The sequence below is a fragment of the Taudactylus pleione genome, unplaced genomic scaffold (assembly GCF_031769625.1).
Source record: "Taudactylus pleione unplaced genomic scaffold, aTauple2 ptg000162l, whole genome shotgun sequence".
NCBI classification, from domain to species: Eukaryota; Metazoa; Chordata; class Amphibia; order Anura; family Myobatrachidae; genus Taudactylus; species Taudactylus pleione.
This window is the reverse complement of record NW_028284564.1, coordinates 13,737,699-13,756,894: the sequence shown is the minus strand read 5'-3', so window position 1 is coordinate 13,756,894 and position 19,196 is coordinate 13,737,699. Positions and strand designations below refer to the sequence as shown.

Sequence of the window (19,196 nt, the reverse complement as noted above, 5' to 3'; positions counted from 1 at the left end):
GCCTTTGTATCAAGCTGATTTTTACATAAAATTATGCAGAAACTGAAGTTTCTGCATAATTGTATGTATCAAACCTTTTTATGTAACAGCACAATGCAGGGGATTTCACAGAAATCTCCGGCAAAGTGCTAATTAGCACTTCAGATCGCAGTCCCCATTATTGTCAATGGGGACTACGATCTGACCCCTATGTACTAAACTCCAAAAAGCTGGACTCCCGCAGCTATTCAATACACTGCGCTGTTTGGCCGCGCTAAGGATTTCTTTTTGCACCCCCCTGGGGTTGCGAAGAGAGAACCGACCAAAGTGCCGGGTGTGCGGCTGTTTTTCTGCTTAGCGCAGCTCTAACAGCCGCGCGCCCGGCACTTTGGTCAGAGAATGACTGTTACCGCGCCTTAACAAGGGATAACTGGCATTCTTCGACCACACGGCACACTGAATTGAATAGCTCTGGGAGCTCGCTCCCGGTGCTATTCAATTCGCGTTGAATTGAATTGCCCCCCATGAGGCCACACCCTCTAACTTCGGGTGCATGGTGCTGCACTGTGCGCAAAGGTCCCTCTTCCTGAGGAAAAGAAGTCGGGAGGTATGCTAGCAGTCAAATAATGTCTGTTCCTGAAAATAAACAAATTACGGCAGCAAGGTCACGAGGTGCTCGCAGTGATATCAGATACATGCCCAATGCTGTTTTGAAACCGATTCATCAACACATACACCATGGAAGAATTTCGGGGTTCGTCTTTTATTGTGATACTGTGAACACTTTTGAAAACGTGTAAAGTGGTCTCGTAAACGTCTCCCAGGAAGGAGTTATCAATTGAAATGTGATCTGCCATAGTGGCTTTGAGAAATGCAGGGCATAGTTTGCATGAAATTGCTCACCTGGAGAAAGTTTCTCTTGAGTGTACCCTCAAGAGATATCTACAAGATTACAGCGCCGATGTGTAGGGCAGTGGCAGCTGCAGTTGCCCTACCACCACAGTAGGGACAGCACTGTCCCTGCTGTGGCAGTTGCCGGCTCCGGGGGCTGCACACGGGATCTCACGATGCTTGCGAGATCCTGCGTATGACCAGTGGAGCCGGCCAGGAGGCCCAGACCTGAACTCCATAGAACATTTGTGGTTTTGTTTGAAAAACTGGTACATATGGGAAGCAATTTGGAAGCCTAAATACCGGCAGCCGGCTTACCGACTGTCATATCCTGGCAAGGGTGAAATGGCGGGCGTCTAGATGTAGACGCCCGCATTTCCCCGACGCCGGGAGACCGGCATCACGATCGTAGTGATGCCGGGCGCCGCGAGCAGACAGCCGCGGGGGGGAGGGTTAGGTTTAGGGCTCACGGGGGGGACTTAGGGTTTAGGTTAGTATATACTTACCTGAGGACGATCGGGATTTCCAGCGCTGTCGGGCTTCCGCTGCTCGGAACTCTGCTCTTGTCAGGCTGCCGCTGACAGGAATCGAACCGCCATGCGGCCGGCGGTATTTCATACCAATTCCCTGGTTAAGCATACAACTTGTGCATTAAGACCTGGCTAAGCTTATAGGGTCTCATTCAGACCCGCTCGCGAGCGGGTCGATGTTACCCAAATGCACATGCGCACAACGGAGGTGGAGATCTCGCACCAAAGGGGGTGTGCTGTCGATGGTGATTGACAGCACGCCCCCTTTGGTGGGCGTGCCGGGGGCATGGTTGCCCAGACAGAGGCGTTCCCATGGGAATGCCTACCGTCTGGGCCCGGCCCCACTGACATCACTAGTGATGTCAGTGGGAGTGTTTTTGGCTCTGAAAGAGCCAAAAGCACTCCGGGCTTGCGGCAGACGAGACCCTACCGCAAGGGTCTCGTCGCAAGCCCGATGGTCGCGATGGTCTTGACCATTGCAACCATCTTTTTGGCCGCTCGCATAAGCTGTGGGTGGTCACCCACAGCTATGCGAGCGGCCAGGAGGCCGCTCCAATGTTAGTTAGGCCGGCCCTGATTCAGAGCGAGCGCTCTGGTCAGAGCGTCCGCCTCTGAATCAGGCCCATAGTACCTGTGCACTAAGCGCTACCAGCACCAACACCTGCATTACACACACAGAGGGAGATGTATTATCTGGCGATATGGGAAAGAAATGGCATCAGTGCACGTTATCTGTGCTGATACCATCTATCCTCCATGTATTATTGAGGAGTCCGGTGTTAAATGACAGGGGCGCATTATCGGCGCTGCTATCTACAAGATTACAGCGCCGATGTGTAGGGCAGTGGCAGCTGCCCTACCACCACAGCAGGGACAGCACTGTTGCCGGCTCTGGGGGCTGCACACGGGATCTCACGATGCTTGCGAGATCCCGCGTATGACCAGTGGAGCCGGCCAGGAGGCACTGTGTACTCAGGCAGGTATCGCTGGAGGGGGGAGATTTCACTCCCCCACTCCGACAGAAGAGATGTTCATACATCTCATCGGTAGTGCTTCCTGCTCTGCCTCGGGTTATAGCTGTACGATGCGTGCCATTATAATACATTTAACCCACAGTACCATCAGTACCTTGGCCAATTCATGTGTACCTGAGTTTAACTTTTCATCTGCAGGACTACTGCACTAAAGGCCTGATTCAGGTTGGTTTGCAATGCTACCGGCCGATGTTTGCAATCTGTGCATGAGTATAAGATGCAGTGAGCGTGCGCGATCCAGGCGGTGCGAATGGGAATGCGATCGCAGCCAGTATGCAGATCCATCACTCATTGATTGACAGGAAGCGCCGTTTGTGGGTGGTGATGGGGGGTGGTCGTGCGAAAGCAGGCGTGTCAGTGCGTTCGAACGCCGTTGCAGGGGCGTGCATAAATTATTCACAGCGAACCCATACGCAGCCTGAGTACTCACTGCGTGCATGAAGTTTAGCAACTTCTGCGGGAGGGTCATGTCAACTAAGAGTGCATGCTGCTCCAATGTTACTCGATGTTACCGATGATTTTGCATACTTGCACATTAGTACGGATGTGAGAAGATGGTAAGGGGGTGGCATTATGTAGTGCTGGGCTCATGCATCTTATGCTGCAATGGCAGTGCAAATGCATTCATTAGCATATTTTCACAGCGGCTGGGTGCGTGCGTGCGAACGCAGCATTGCGATCCAACCTGAATCAGGCCCTAAGCACATTGTGCTACGTGACAGCTTTTCTCTGCTACTGCTATCACTATACTAGTCTGTTACCACTTTCTGTTGTCACCATACTACTCTGCTACTAATATCTGCTGTTACCGTACTACTCTGCTACTAATATCTGCTGTCACCGTACTACTCTGCTACTACTATCTGCTGTCACCATACTACTCTGCTACTTCTATCTGCTGTCACCATACTACTCTGCTACTACTATCTGCTGTCACCATACTACTCTGCTACTTCTATCTGCTGTCACCATACTACTCTGCTACTACTATCTGCTGTCACCATACTACTCTGCTACTAATATCTGCTGTCACCCTATTACTATGCTACTGCTATCTGCTGTCACCATACTACTCTGCTACTACTATCTGCTGTTACTCTACTACTGCTATCACCATACTACTCTGCTACTAGTATCTGCTGTCACTATACTACTCTGCTACTACTATCTGCTGTCACTCTACTACAAGCTATCACTATACTGCTCTGTTACTAGTATCTGCTGTCACCATACTACTCTGCTACTATCTTTTGTCACTATACTTCTCTGCTACTACTATCTGCTGTCACTCTACTACTGCTACTAGTATCTGCTGTCACCATACTACTCTGCTTCTACTATCTGCTGTCACTATACTTCTCTGCTACTACGATCTGCTGTCATTATACTTCTCTGCTACTACTATCTGTTGTCACTCTACTTCTCTGCTATTGCTATCTGCTGTCACCCTACTACTACTTTCAGCTGTCATACTACTACTCTACTTCTCTGCTACTGCTATCTGCTGTCTCTCTACTACTATGCTACTGCTATCTGCTGTCACCTTACTGCATTGCTACTACTTTCAGCTAACATAATACTACTCTGCTAACAAGAGGTCACATTCTTGCAAATTTTTCAGGAGGTCCCAGATTGTAATCACTTTGCTGATCAATTCAGGAATATGTTTAACTGGTAATTTATTTATTTTCTCAAGAACTTTTATTTCCTTGAATTTCCTGCTAAAATAGTCCAGGTTTACAGACTACCCTGATTTAATTGTAAAAAACTTTTGTTTCGTTTCGTTGTGGAGTTCAGTCTAAAGTTTGTTATAAGATTTTATATGGCTAAAGCATACTTGCCTACTTTTGAAAAAGCATTTTAGGTAGATTGTGAAAGCAGCACCTATGAGTGTGGCGGTAAAGTGGGCGTGTACTGCTACATCTGAGAGGCGTGTTATAAAATTGATTTACATAAAAATGTAAATGAGCCCGAAAGCAGTTAGTAAGATCTACGTGGTGATGAAAACACACTGATAGTTTCAGAAAATGCATGTAGCCATAGTGATCATTGTGAAACTCAGACTGCGCTAATCATGCTCTTATTGTGAGACAGCAGAATCCACACATACATAAAGATCAGTCATGGCTCCAAGAAAAAATTATATATGTATATATTTGAGAGCGCCCCAATTTCGAGGGGCGAAACACGTTAGATCATCCCCCCTAAACTGCACAGCACCATTTATATGCACAGACCAATTTGGATACCAATATCCCAAACACAAGCTGACCGCCCGTTTGCATAGCGGCAGCAGTTTTTGCCTTAGTAAATCTGCAGATAGCAAAACCGCCGCCAAACCATAGTCAAAACACATTTTACGATAGAATAGAACAGGGCTGTCATTTAGATACCGCTGCAAAACCGCCACCAAACCCCCGGGGTTTAGAACAGAATAGAACCCTCCACCAAACTGCCGGGGTTTAGAATATAATAGAAACCGCCCCTTAGTAATTTTGCCCAAGGTCTCTGGCTGTAGACATTTTTTTTGTGCATGATTAAGTATTGGGAAACCCACCAATGGGACTCTCTTTTCAACTTTAGTACAGTAGATGTCTGATGCATACTTTATTGTAGTTAGGCTTTAGAATAGTATAAACAATCTTCTAAATAGTACCCAGTTTGGTGGGAGCAGCTCTCCTACACATCCATTGGTTCTGAGAACCACAAGTAACTGCCAAATTACTGTACATTTTTAATTTACTTGCTCCTAATATATCAAGATAATTATAGTTAGTATTTAGGGGCAAACTATTTTAGTGGAGGTTGGGCTACAGTTAATCCTGGCCTGGTTGCTAGATATTAATTGTGGATTAAGAGAGTATATATGAGAGAGGTCTCTGACCCATCAGTTCCAGGACTGATTATGGTTCTCTAACCTCTCCAAGATCTAGTTGACAGGTTAAAGGGCCTGATTCATTACCGATCGCAACTCCGATTGCAATAGCGATCACTCACGCAGTCCCACTGCGATAGTATGCTAATCCATTGCAATCGCTATACCACCGCAGCACAACATAAGGACATCCACTTTACCTTACACACAATCGTAATCCTTAGCAAGACTGCAAAACCATCGGTACCATCACAGCCTCACGCACACTTGCAGAAGCTCTGACCTTACTCAGGAATTGCTAACTTCATTGCACACTATGAATACTTAGGCCGCGTACGACATCGCAGTGGATCATTTTTGCATGTTCAAACACCCTGGCATGCCTCCGTTTCGCCGACCACCCCCCGTCACCACCCTGAAATGGTACTTCCTATCACTCACTCTGCGATGGGTCTGTGTAGTCACTACGATCGCAGTAGCCGGTTCACGCAGGCGCACTGTGATGCATGCGCAGAATGCAACAATCGGACGAATGAATCAGGCCCAAACTGAGCGTCATCAAAGGGGGTATTCGCTGGGTCTCATGGAGAGAGCATCAAGATGCTGGACATTTTGCTTCTTCCTGGTTGTACAGTGAATCCATATCAATGCAATTTGGATCTAATGTAAATCCACAGAAGTGGTTAATTTGCATATTATAATTTGATCCTAAATGTCTGACTTGGATGAACATGGGATGTGACTCTTGGAGATAAACATGCAACAGAGAGTCCAGGTAGCGCTGAAAGGTGCCTTTATTACATTTCATGTATGAATTCAGTTTTGGGGGTTTGAGTACATTTTCGCTTTTCCTTTTCTACTGGTATGGATTATTTCCCATATTTACTAACTGCTTTTGTTGAATTCTATTTTTAACCCGTACTGATGCTTGACAGTGATCCATTACAATGGAATCATGGTTGTTCCTGATAATCCGTTAATAATTTGCTAATGGATTGGATGAATTGAATAATCTAATAAATATACAACACATGTAATCATTATGCAATTAAGTCAAAAGCCTTACGCGCTGGAATTTCTGCATAAATTATACTGCAAACAAAAGTACATATTGCATCTCACTATTTATGCATACAACTGACTGCAATATGTGAATTAGTGATGTGGGACATCAGCAACAATAAGTTTTGATTATATATTTGGGCGAATGGTACAGCTGTAGTTCCCTGTTTGTGCTTATTGTAGAATTACAGTATTGAGGAAAAAGACAAAAGACTTGAGCAGCGGCAGCAGTGTCCTCTCTGCATTTCATGCGGCTGTAACCTTCCTTTCTGATCACACTCTTGCAGTACTTGCAGCTGATGCTGTATGTAGATTCTGATGATACATTTTGTTTCTCCTGTAGTTATTGCTCTATTCTTTGTATTCTAAACCTGATTCAGAGATGTAAATGCAGCAGGAGGTGTCTATTGGTCGCAATAGTCGCCACTTTGGTGACCGGCCAGGCTGCGTAAGCCGAGACTCAAGCAGCCTGGCTGATGGATAGCTGGGTCCAGGATGTCAGCTTTCAATCCTGGGTTCAGCACGCCTCCATTTTGGAGAACAGATTCGGTCACTGCCCTCCAAACGCGACCAGATGCGTTCTCCAAAACAGGGGGTCTAATTTGTTTGCAGGGCTCTGTAATGAAGTTACAGACATCCTGCAGTTTAAAACTGGATCATTTTAGTTAAAAGTTGCATATTGTTTTTCTGCCCATCAATAAATTGTGATAAATCTAATTCTAGACAAACATTTAATTACTATACCGGACTATTACATAGAACCTAGCAAGGGCAGAACCGCGCATCGCCAGCATCACCCATTGTAGTTCCCCCACTGTCACCTACATATTATGCAATGCTTTACAAAGAACATGTAATTATGCACGAGTGCCAGCCGCATTGCTTACAGACTACAAGGCATATTTAATAAACATCTACAATGGTAAAGTGGCGGTGTTACCCATAGTAACCACTTAGATTCCAGCTATAAATTTCTAAACTGTACTGGATGCATGAAAGCTAGAATCAGATTGGTTGTATGGGCATCAGCTCCACTTTTCCTTTGGAGAAGTTATAGTAAATTTATCCTTAAATTCTTTACCACAGGAACACATAGACTCAGAGGAGTAGCGTGGAACCATGGTGCCCGGAGAAAGTGCATGTCATAATGACCCCTCCACACACTCCCTGTACTGAACTGTATGGCCAGCCGGCGGGGGAATATTGAAGTAAAGAGAAAACAGCACATAGTGGCAGTATCATGCTGGGGCATGGAGGTCCTAATGGGGTATGGAATGCTTCAGTGATGCACTATCTGACAAGGGAGAGCTCATTTGGCACTGCTTTATGTATGGCACCTAGGATCTGACATTTATCTGCTTTAAATCATTATTAGTAGATAGAGGAGATTGACAAAGTACATGTGCTAGTGTGAGATTCCACAGGGTGCACAACTTATTGCTGCAATTACTGCCCCAAGCAGCTTTCACTGGAGTGGGAACACCTATTGGTAGCTCCCTTCTCAGCAAATGCTCCCACCAGTGGCGTAACTTCATCCCAGGTGCCCGAAGGCAAGATAAATGTTGGTGCCCACCCCCCCAGCACCTATGCCATCCCCAGCTGCCACCACCCCAGATGCATTTCTTCCTATACAGTGCCCCCCATAGTGCACCGTATACAGTGCCCCCAGTAGAGGTCCCCCTATGCAGTGCCCGTCTTTGTAGTGCCCCCCAGTAATGGTCCCCCTATGCAGTGCCCCCAGTATTGGTCCCCCTATGCAGTGCCTCCAGCAGTGCCCCCTGTAGTGGTCCCCCTATGCAGTGCCCTTTATACAGTGCCCTCAGTAATGGCCCTTCCTATGCAGTGCCTCGTTATGTAATTCCCCAGTAGTTGGTCCCCCCTATGCAGTGCCCCGTTATGTAGTGCCCCCAGTAGTGGGTCCCACCTATGCAGTGCCCCCAGTAGTGGATCCCCACCTATGCAGTACCCCGTTATGTAGTGTCCCCAGTAGTGGGTCCCCCCTATGCAGTGCCCCGTTATGTAGTGTCCCCAGTAGTGGGTCCCCCCTATGCAGTGCCCCTTACAAATATAACATACACAGATTACTTACCTGAATCCCCATTCCTGCGCCCGCTCCTCTGTCTGTCCTCCCGCTCGGCACTATGGGAGAAACGTCATGATATCTCTCCCATCATCACCCATGCGGGAGCCGGAGCTCATGAGTGAGCTCCGCCCGGCTCCCTCCATTGATAAAGCAGCTGAGAGCCGCCAGCGATGTGTTTGTTACTGATCGGCGGGCAGGGGGGTTTGTTTACTCAGAAACCCCCCCTGCGTGCGCGTCGGGTGCTCAGGCGGGTCACGGCGGTCACATGCTACGTGACATCTGAGACCATAGAGCACTCCGCCAGCATCAGGTCATGGAGGTGGAGCGCCAATCAGCAGAGCTCCTCCTCAGCAGTGCCCGGAATGGCCAGGTGACAATGGAGCCAAGTGCCCCCTTCAGGGCTGGCACCCGGTGGCAAATGACTCCATTGTCTCTGGGAGTTCTGCTACTGGCTCCCACTTCAAAATATACATTGAACCTATATTAAAGTGAGTACTACTAACCATGTTATGTTCTGTCTACCAGCATTATTATTTCAGGTCTCCTAATATTTTTTAAAAGACCTTTCAAATAACACTTTGTGGTCATACCTGGGAACTCCTCATTACTTTAAATAGCAAAGTAGAAACTTTTTTTAATCTTATACCATAAGTGAAGTTTTGATACATTTTAGGACTTTTCCTCAGATGTGTCACTTTTAAGTCCGTTGAAGCAAAATTAATGAATGAGGAGGGAGGGGATCAAAGAGGAGAGGGGAAAGGAAAGGGCCATCAGAGAGGGATGGTGACAGAAGCCAATAACAAAAAATGGGGAGGGGCAAAGAGCCGATAGGAGAGGGCCAGTGACAGAAGCCAATAAGAAAGGAGAGGGGTGGTGACAGAAACCAATAAGAAAGGAGGGGAGGGGCAAAGAGCCGATCACAGGGTAGAGAGGGGAGGGAATTAAAGAGGTCAGAAGTGAATGTAATCAATCTAATATGAAAGGGGAGGTGACAGAAGATGATCACAGAGGAGGGAGGGCCGGAGGGGAGGCAATCTGGGCAGGATTGTTGCTAGATCCAAGTTGGAGAAAGGACCTCTGACGTCACAACCATGTGACTGCTATGGCAAGGCCGATCCACTACCAGTGTTACCATCCATGTGGACATAAAGGGGGAATATAAACCTGTGGTGAGCGAAGCAAGCCACCATGCCCAAAGCGTGGCGAGGAGACACTTTTGGCCCCCATTTTGAACCTTGCCCCTCCCCCTTTTGTCGCGGGTCACATGGTTGTGATGTCAGAGGTCCATTGCAGCACTTCATTCTAGACCTAACCATCTGGGCAGCTTGAGGGAGCATGAAATATAGAAATGGATCTCAGATCCATAACTTTTCTAGAATATAGAGCAATCAAACTGCTATAAAACAGGCAGCCATCATACTATGCAGCGCCCCAGGAATTCCAGCAACCTGGATGGTGCCCCCTGTCCATTCTGGCCCCCGGAGCTCATGCTCCACTGGAGCCACCCACGCTACTCCCCTGTATTCACTAATTGTTGTCAGAAGCCAATGCACCAACAACAGATTACCCACAACATGTGATATGTCCACATTGGGATATTAAAGGGCAGAGTTGTGACAAGAGGAGGGAATTTCAAAGTGGAGTTTGGGATTGCAGCAAGGGTGCTCAGTTCAGAGGCAGATCTAGTAAGATGTGAGGGCGAGTATTTTAAGATGAGGTTTTGGCTTCATGCAGAGGTATTGTTGCTGGAGGCTTTGCATATGGGATGGTGCGATAGTATAGAGCATAGGTTCTCAAACTCGGTCCTCAGGACCCCAAAGAGTGCATGTTTTCCAGGTTTCCTCACAGAATCACAAGTGAAATAATTAGCTTCACCTTTGGATCTCTTAAAATGTGTCAGTGAGTAATGACTGCACCTGTGCACCTGCTGGGTGACCTGGAAAACGTGACCTGTGTGGGGTCCTGAGGACCGAGTTTGAGAACCACTGGTATAGAGAAAGGAAGATTGGTTTGATGCCGCATTAAGAGGCCTATTTCTTAAAGTATATCCAACACCAACAGCAGCCCCCCTAGGTTTCTATGGGGGCTGCTGTGCTGCCGGTTTTATCAAGCTTGGCCCCAGGCGTTCGTCTATAGATGCCTATAGACTACCTTTTGCAGATTTTTTTGGAAGAGAGATCCCTCTTTGCTGCAGCCATTTTCCCCATTGTGAATGCACAGTAGAGTCCGGGCATAGATTATTTCCCGAAGTCTACTCCTGCTTTCAGTGTGCTGGCAGCCTCTGGGGAGAGAGGATGGGGCCCCAGACAGGGAATGCACATGAACCCCCTCCTCTCTTAATACAACCCTGAATAGTACACTCCCCAGTCACACACACGGTGTGTCCCCTATGTAGTATAGTACACTCCCTAGTTACACAAACTGGGCCTGATTCAGATCCACACGCAAATACCATCGCCAAGATCGCAATTGTGAAAATATGCTAATGACTCACTCGCCATCCAGTGCTTAGCGACGCCCACTGAAAGCATTTCATATCTACTGCTCACGCACAAAACCAGAAACACTGAACGCAGATCAGGCGACCACCAGCTGTTTGAGTTAGTCTAAGATGCCGTAGTCACAGACACGTTGAGAGCTCTCCTGCTGTGAACAAAAACACAGTGGGAAGTTTAAGCGGTCCTAAAACACCTACGTTTCTCTAGCCACCCCCGTTACCTCCTCCAAATGCTGACTACCTGTCACTCACTTTGTGAATGAATCCCGTGCGAGCGTAATCGCAATACAATCGCTGTGTGTGCAGTGCGGCTTTTCTGCATGCGCAAGAGCTAACAATCACTCAATCTGCGCAAACATCTACATTTGCATGCGGATCTGAATCAGGTCCAATATGCATCCCTATAGTATAGTACCTCCCATTTCCCCCAATCACATATACACAATGCGGTCTCCTCTATAGTACACCCTGTCCACACCCCCAGTCACATACACTATTTGTCCCTTCCCCTCTACAGTACAGAAGATAGTAAACCCCCACACATATATAATGAGTCCACTCTAGTACAAATCCCAGTCACACATACACTATGCATCCCGGCCTCTATAGTATTCGTACACCCCTCTATACTATACTTACACTCACACACAGCACGCCACGCCAGTCACACATCCACTATGCATCCCGGCCTCTATAGTACTCGTACACTCCTCAGTCACACACACCCCTCTATACTATAGTTACACTCACACACACCCCTATACTATAGTTACAGTCACACACACCCCCCTCTATACTATAGTTACACTCACACACAGCATACCAGTCACACACACCCCTCTATACTATAGTTACAGTCACACACACCCCTATACTATAGTTACACACAGCACGCCATGCCAGTCATTCCGCCGCACGCGCTAAACAATCACATTCTGGCGCTACTGCAACTTCGAAAATGTTGCTAGGCAACCGCAACGCATCCTGACCAACCGGCGGCCGCTGCGCCTTCCAGCCTACTGAGGTTACCATAACTACGGCAGCCGGGACATCCGGCGTGCGATGGTTACCAAGGGACACAAAATTACTAGTTCTATGAGGGGACTCTATTCCATCCCAACAACTTCTAATTGCTGCCATCATTCCACTCAGCCCCGGTGCCTGTGCGCGACCTGAGCCATAACATAGTAAGTAGCATGCAGCCATGTCACTAGAGGATTTCCTGACACTTGCAATTTCATATTTGTATGTTTCTGCAGCTGTGATGGCACTTCCTAAACATTCCAGCAGGTCCTTCTAACAAACATCTGCCAGGGCGTGCTGGGACTTATAGTTCCACAACTTTAAGTCACAGAATGCATCTTACTGTTTTCATACTTTTACAATCTATAATTATCTGTTTCAGTTTTTGTATATATGTAGGAATATGTCTATCTGATAAGTAATGACATCAATCACAGCAAAGTGGCAGGCGATATATATATATATATATATATATATATATATATCCGTATTGGGATGTAGCGGCCGCCGGCCTCAATACCGACAGGAGAATCCCAACAAGGGACTTCAGATAGGCGTTGAAATACCAACGCCTCTCCTAATCCCAACGCCGGAACGGCAGCCCGAACGAGGTAAGTTTATTTATTTTTATATATATATATATATATATATATATATACACACACACAGCAGTCGATCCTAGGACGGACATAGGCTTATATTTTACACCAACGTTTCAGAGCTCACTGAATGACTGCTTTGTGGAGCACATATTTATTTATTTTATTTATTACCAGTTATTAATATAGCGCACACATATTCCGCAGCGCTTTACAGAGCATATTTGTCCATTCACATCAGTCCATGCTCCAGTGGAGCTTACAATCTATATTCCCTACCACATGCTCACACACATACACACTAGGGTTAATTTTTGTTGGGAGACAATTATCATACCAGTATATTTTGGAGTGTGGGAGGAAACCGTAGCACCCGGAGGAAACCCACGCAAGCACAGGCATAATATACAAACTCCACACAGGTAGGGCCATGGTGGGAATCGAACTCATGACCTCAGTGCTGTGAGGCAGTAACGCTAACCATTACACCATCTGTGCTGCCCAATTGACTAATTCTAATCAATTATTCTTAAGAATTCCAGAATTAATCAACTTGTGGCCTAGTAGCAAATGGGTACTATACTGCAGGGCCAAGTGTAATGCTGGGGTGATGTTGTTATAATTTGACCAAATTGTAACAACATATTATGCATATCATGCAGTGTGTATGCATGATATATGCGTTCCCGCGATCACATGCAACATAGTCAGGTTTAATCTGCTGCACATCAAACCTGACGATATCGCATGCGGCCAGCTCGAGGCATGTTCGACCAATGCGAACCAGTAGAAAAGGGAGGAGTTGTCATTTGTGTAACCAGTAATAAACTGTATTAAAAAATTTACAAAAAACGCATGTCGTATGTGACTAGTACAGCAGATGGCATTGAAAAGATGCCAGAGGGCCTGGAACACTGGCACAGGTGGAAGTATGTATGGAGCCAAAAAGCCATTTGTTAGAGGGGGATATTTTATATCCATGACTGTACTGAGACAAGCCTTATTTATTTTCAGGGCTCTATTTATTAAAAGGTGAATTATTTGATAGGTTTTTTTTGTTTTTTTAAATTGTGAATTTTTTGGAAAATTTTTCAATATTACAATGAAAACAAACCGAATACAAAACCATATCATAGTGCACTTCAAGCTATTACAGAAAGAGCAGATATTAAGGACTATACTGGTTCACATTACTTTTAGAAGTAAACAGGATAATGGCAAAAAGCAAGCAAGGGTGTAGTTGGCTAATGAGATATCAAGTCAACACAAAGGAGAGTTAAGGCCCCCATACACGGTGCGATATAGCAGCAGATCCGATGGATTGGTAAGATATCGCTGCTATATCGTACTGTTTGTGGGCATGATATCGGTCAGTGTGCGCTCCCGTGGGGTTGTACATCGCATCTCCAGCTCTTACTGCATGTTCACTTGATCTGGGGATGTGATGTACTATCCCATGCAGCGCTATGTGGGTGGGGGAGGGGCTGTCGGCATATCGGGTGGTCGCGCAGCGGATTGCTCCATGTATTTGGACCGCCCGATATGTTGGCCATCGGATCGGCCGTCACGTTGAAAGGTGCATATCACACCATGTATGGGCACCTTTAAGGCAAGTGGGGACACCAGGTTGTCACCTTTATAGCTAAGATGGTGGAAGGCTCCCGCTCCAGGGCATAGCGAGAGTCCTGCCAGAGGGACCAAATTCTTTTAAATTTAGATGGGCACTTTCCCTTGAGATACATAAAAGTTCTTGGGCCTTTGTGGAACTGACAAAGCCAACAAAATATTTTTTATATTTATTTTTTTCCCCTAAGAAATGGAACTGAAAGTCCAAACCTGGGCTTTAGTACCACTTCACATGCGTGAACTGGTTAGTGTGTGCATTTCCTGTAAGTGTCAGTAGATTTGAATAATTTGTGGTGATGGGTGATTTTGTAAATCAGCACTATTGCTATATGTTGAAGATGGATAAATGCTTACTTCATGGATTAGCAGGTTAGATGGCATGTATAATGCCACATTCGAAAGGCAAGGCCGAGGTTGCCAACATTTAGACAAGTCTAGATGATTGTTTTGTACATGCCCTCTTGCAGCTTTGACAAAATTCACCACTTATTTTTAGCTTCCTTTTGTTTTTGTATTTTTTAAACCAAGGTTTTTATATATTACAAATAGAGGAGTCCGAGTCTCACAGGGCTGCAATCTGAGTGCAATATTTAGGTAACCCTGTTTCATTTTTATATTGAATAACAATATTACTATTTTTTTGTGTTAAATAACATGAACATTATTCATCTATCTCAGTGGTTCTCTCATTTCCTCCTGGGTACTCCCTGGTAGTACATTTGTGTTATTTATACCCCCAAAAATTGTAAAGCAATACATTCGTACTGAATATAATTGTTATTAGATAAAATGTTTATGCGCCACTAGTATACACAGTCGAGTCACACAATATTATGATCACCAGCTAATAGCCAGAGTAACCGCCGTGTGCAGCATGGACAGCTGCTAGACGGTCCGGTAGGGACTCAATAAGGTGTTGGTAGTACACAGGTATCTGGAGCCATGCTGACTGTAGTGCATCCCACAGCTGCTGGAGGGTGTGTGGTGGAGTATCCATAGAGCGAACACAACGATCGAGTTAGTCCCACAGATACTCAATTGGGTTCAAGTCTACGAAATTAGGGTACCAGGGAAGTACTTGGAAGTCTTTGTCGTGCTCGTCCAACCCACTGTCGGACATTTCTAGCCGTTGATATGTTGCATTGTCTTGCTGGAAGATCCCATCCGCCTCAGGGAAGACAATCAGCATGTATGGGTGTACGTGCTCTGCAAGGATGGATTCATAACCAAATTGGTTGAGGGTGCCTTCCACATGGATGAGTGGGCCCAGAGAATGCCATGAAAACGTTCCCCTGACCATAGCGCTGCCACCACCAGCTTCTGTTCTTCCAGCAATGGTTGCAGGGTGTTTGTTCTCCGATGTTTCTCGCCTGACACGCCAACGTCCACCCGTTCGATGAAGCAAAAAGCGTGACCCATTGGAGAAGGCAACCCTTCGCTGATCAGCGGAGGTCCAATTCCGATACAGGCATGAAAATTGAAGCCTTTTTCTGCCATTGCGCCTTCGTTAGCATAGGTGCAGTGAGCATCTGTTTGCTTCGAGCCCCATATGCAGCAGGATTAGTTGAAATATCGTTTTAGTCACACATCTGGTGGTCCCCAGGTTAATTTGACGGTGAGCTGCTCCACTGCAGTGTGTCAGCCGGCCCTCACGCATCTTCGTAGCCGACATTCACATCTCACATCAATGGCACGTTGTCAGGGTTCAGCCTAGGATCGGCCGGTGCTCACCTCTGCGTCTGCTTCCCCTGACATCTCGCACGGTCAGATGTCAGGTGCGGCGGCGGGTGAAGCGCTGAGGATTCTTCCTTAGGCGCTAGTGGACTTACATGTGGTGCCCTATGTTTTGGGTATTGTGGTTCCCGTCATGGGCGCCGCCATGACAGTCCTTCTCACATGACAGTATCTCCAACCAATGGTAGGTAGTATGGTCTGGGTCAGCTGACGCTGTACTCCTATCAACTGCTACCCCTGAGTATATAACCAGTCCCAGTACACCAGGAATTTGCCTGAACAACGTTTGTCATTCCTAGTTTATGCTAGTTGTGTCCTCGTTCCAGGCTCGCCTGAGATTACCTCTGTGTCTTCTCTAGTGTGTTTGACCATCTCTGCCGGAGTGCTAACCCTGTGCTATCTTCAGTGCAACAGTGCGTCATTTCCATCTCAGCCTGTGTGCCACTCAGTATTTTCATCTTTGCCAGTGTGCCAACTCCGTGCTATCTTCAGTGCAACAGTGCGTTACCACACCTCAGCCTGTGTACAACTTAGCGTCTCCTTCCGGAGCAACCGGGCGTCTACCACCTCAGCCTGTGTACAGCTTAGCGTCTCCTTTAGGAGCTACAGTGCGTCATTTCACCTCTGCCTGTGTTCAATACCAAGGAGTTCTTCTTCAGCGCAATAGCGCGTCTACACACCTCTACCTCATGTACCAGTTCCTGGTGCAGCTGTGCCTCCTGGAAGGCATATTCCTCGGGCCACCGTCTGTGTATTTGTCTATTCCTACAGAGTTTGGATACCAGACAGTGGTCGAAGTGGAATTTTGAAGTGGGGGTATGGAAAATTTAGAAGTTGTGGCAGTGGTGCAAGTAAAACCAATGTCTCAGTATTAATATGAGTGTGGCCACGCATCACAAGAGGGACACAGGGGTGGTGGGGTACACATAGGAGGTGAGGGACACAAGGGTGGTGGGATACACATAGGAGGTGAGGGACACATGGGTGGTGGGGTATACACTACACAGGAATAATAATTGTTCTGCTGACAGAGGGTGATGGGCAGATGCAGAGAGCGATGGGCAGAGGGTGATGGGCAGAGGATGACAGGCAGACTGTGATGCCCAGAAGCAGAGGGTGACGGGCAGAGGGTGATGGGAATAGACAGAGTATGATAGGCAGAGGGTAGCGGCCAGAGGCAGAGGGTGATGAGAGAGACACATGGTAAAGAGCAGAGGTTTATGGGCAGAGGCAGACCGGCAGAGGGTGATGAACAGATGGTGACAGACAGAGGCAGAGGGTGACGTGCAGAGGTTAACGGCCAGTGGCAGAGGGTGATGGGGAGAGGCACAGGGTGACAGACAGAGGCAGACGTGCAGAGGTAAACGGCCAGCGGCAGTGGGTGATGCTGCAAATATGGTGGCTCTGTGCAGCCGGCGAGAGATACATGCAGCATAGGCCACTTCATATCGGTACCCCTGGGTCACACTGACATGTGTACACTGAAGTTCCCTGCAACTCTCGCAGCAAGAGTCTTGCTCAGTAGCCGGAGACATGCAGGGGACTCAAACGAGCGGTCGCATAACTCAGCACCCGGCTGGAAGGGACTGTGCTGTGCTTGTGCGAAGAGAGTGGCTGCTGACTTAACGAGTCTTGCCTCCGCCCCTCCTGCGGAGATTTCCTTAGAGATCGATACAGCAGTTACTGGGCCGCGGACCGTGGATCACTTTGGTGATACCCCTGCCCAGTACGGAAAGACTTGGGCACTTTCAAGCCGGCTGGCCGGCCCAGCAGAAATCGTCCTTCGCCGCTTGCTGTAGTTTAGGATCAGTCACCAGCAGGAGCCATCTCAGCTCCCTACAGAGGTGTTAGACTGGACTGATTACATTAACAGCTACAGTGAAGGACCAACCGGTCTGTGGATCATCAATGATGATGATCCGACCAGCGGTGGTAGTATGAGGATCTGTCCTGTCACTGACAGGCTGTCAGGGTAGTGGGAGACAGAGGGAAGCAGCACAGCAGGGCTCCTGATCGTGCTTGAGTTAGACTCAAGCCAAGCCTCCGCTTTCAGCTCTGCAGGCCAGACAAAAAATAAATAAAATGTTGAGTGCTTGAAGTGCCGGTATGTCATACAGTTGCATACCGGCACACTTCGAGCACTGATACCAGATCAAAGGACCGCGACCTGCCTGCTGGTTGCATCTAAAACCCATATCCCGATTGGTAGGGGTCACTGGTGAACATTACCTAGTAAGTTAGACTCCACACCATTGATAGGGTCTCGTTAACATCCAAACTCTGTTGATGAGGAGATCATACATTCAGGCCCCTCGCCTCCGATTTCTTCCCCAACCTGGGACCTCTGCTTTCAACCCCTCAGTGGTAAGCGTGACACACGTGGTGGTCCGCAATTTCCACATCGGTTATTCGCAATAGTGCTATTTGTCATGATACAACTTCACTACAGCAGCACGCGAACAGTTCACAAACTGCGCTGTTTCAGAAATACTGCCACCCTTGGCCCAAAAGCTAATACTTATCCCTTTTTACATTTCTGATAAATCGCCCCTTTTACCCATGACCGCAATGAGTGATATGTGTACAGACGGCCTATCGCTCACCTTATATACCCGCCAAGCCAGCGCACTGCATGTGACGTACTTCATGAGCTACGCACTGCCAGCGTCAAATGTAATTGGTGGTCATAATAATGTGACTCAATTGTGTATAAAAGCAAACAATAAAGAGACACCCAGTGAGGCACCTTGTGTGCGTCGAAGGCACCTTGTGCTCATGAGGCCATGCACCCTGATTTGTGCTGCTTTGGGGGTATGAAAGAGTGTCATGCCCCTGTACTCGTCATGCTGGGGGCTTGCCCGCGCTCCAGGAGCTGCAGGGCAGCCCTCAGCCTCTCTGGACACAGGGGTGTGTAGAATTGATGATGCGCGCATCATCCATCACCGCTACTAGCCGCTCGATGACATCAATGGTGTCACTAGGGGGTGCAGCCCACGCTGGGTGACCCCATCCAAGGGGGTGACACCAAAATAGCAGCGCTGTACTGCTATTTTGGTGTCACCCCCTTGGCTGGTGTCACTTAGTGTGGCCCGCACCCACTAGAAACACCACTGGTGATCCCTAGAACCGATCGAAGGTAAGCCGGGAGCAGCCAGCCGAGGGGGGGAGGGAGATTAGGGTTAGGCTAGGGGAAAGGGAGGTTAGGCACCCCCCCTCCCCCGGGAGACTTAGGTTTAGGCTGCGGGGAAGGGGGGGTTAGGTTT

The 19,196-nt window shown here is 47.5% G+C and overlaps 1 protein-coding gene across 4 annotated transcripts in view; it reads left to right on the top strand.

Annotated features, from left to right (window-relative positions):
- Window positions 1–11,656: 11,656 nt before the first annotated feature.
- Window positions 11,657–19,196, top strand: part of LOC148521486 (uncharacterized) — an 89,154-nt gene continuing 81,614 nt past the window's right edge. For all 4 annotated transcript variants that reach the window (XM_088475184.1, XM_088475183.1, XM_088475181.1 and 1 more), the window contains exon 1: window positions 11,657–12,138. The gene's annotated coding sequence lies outside the window, so the exon portion shown is untranslated. The remainder of the gene's footprint in view (window positions 12,139–19,196) is intronic.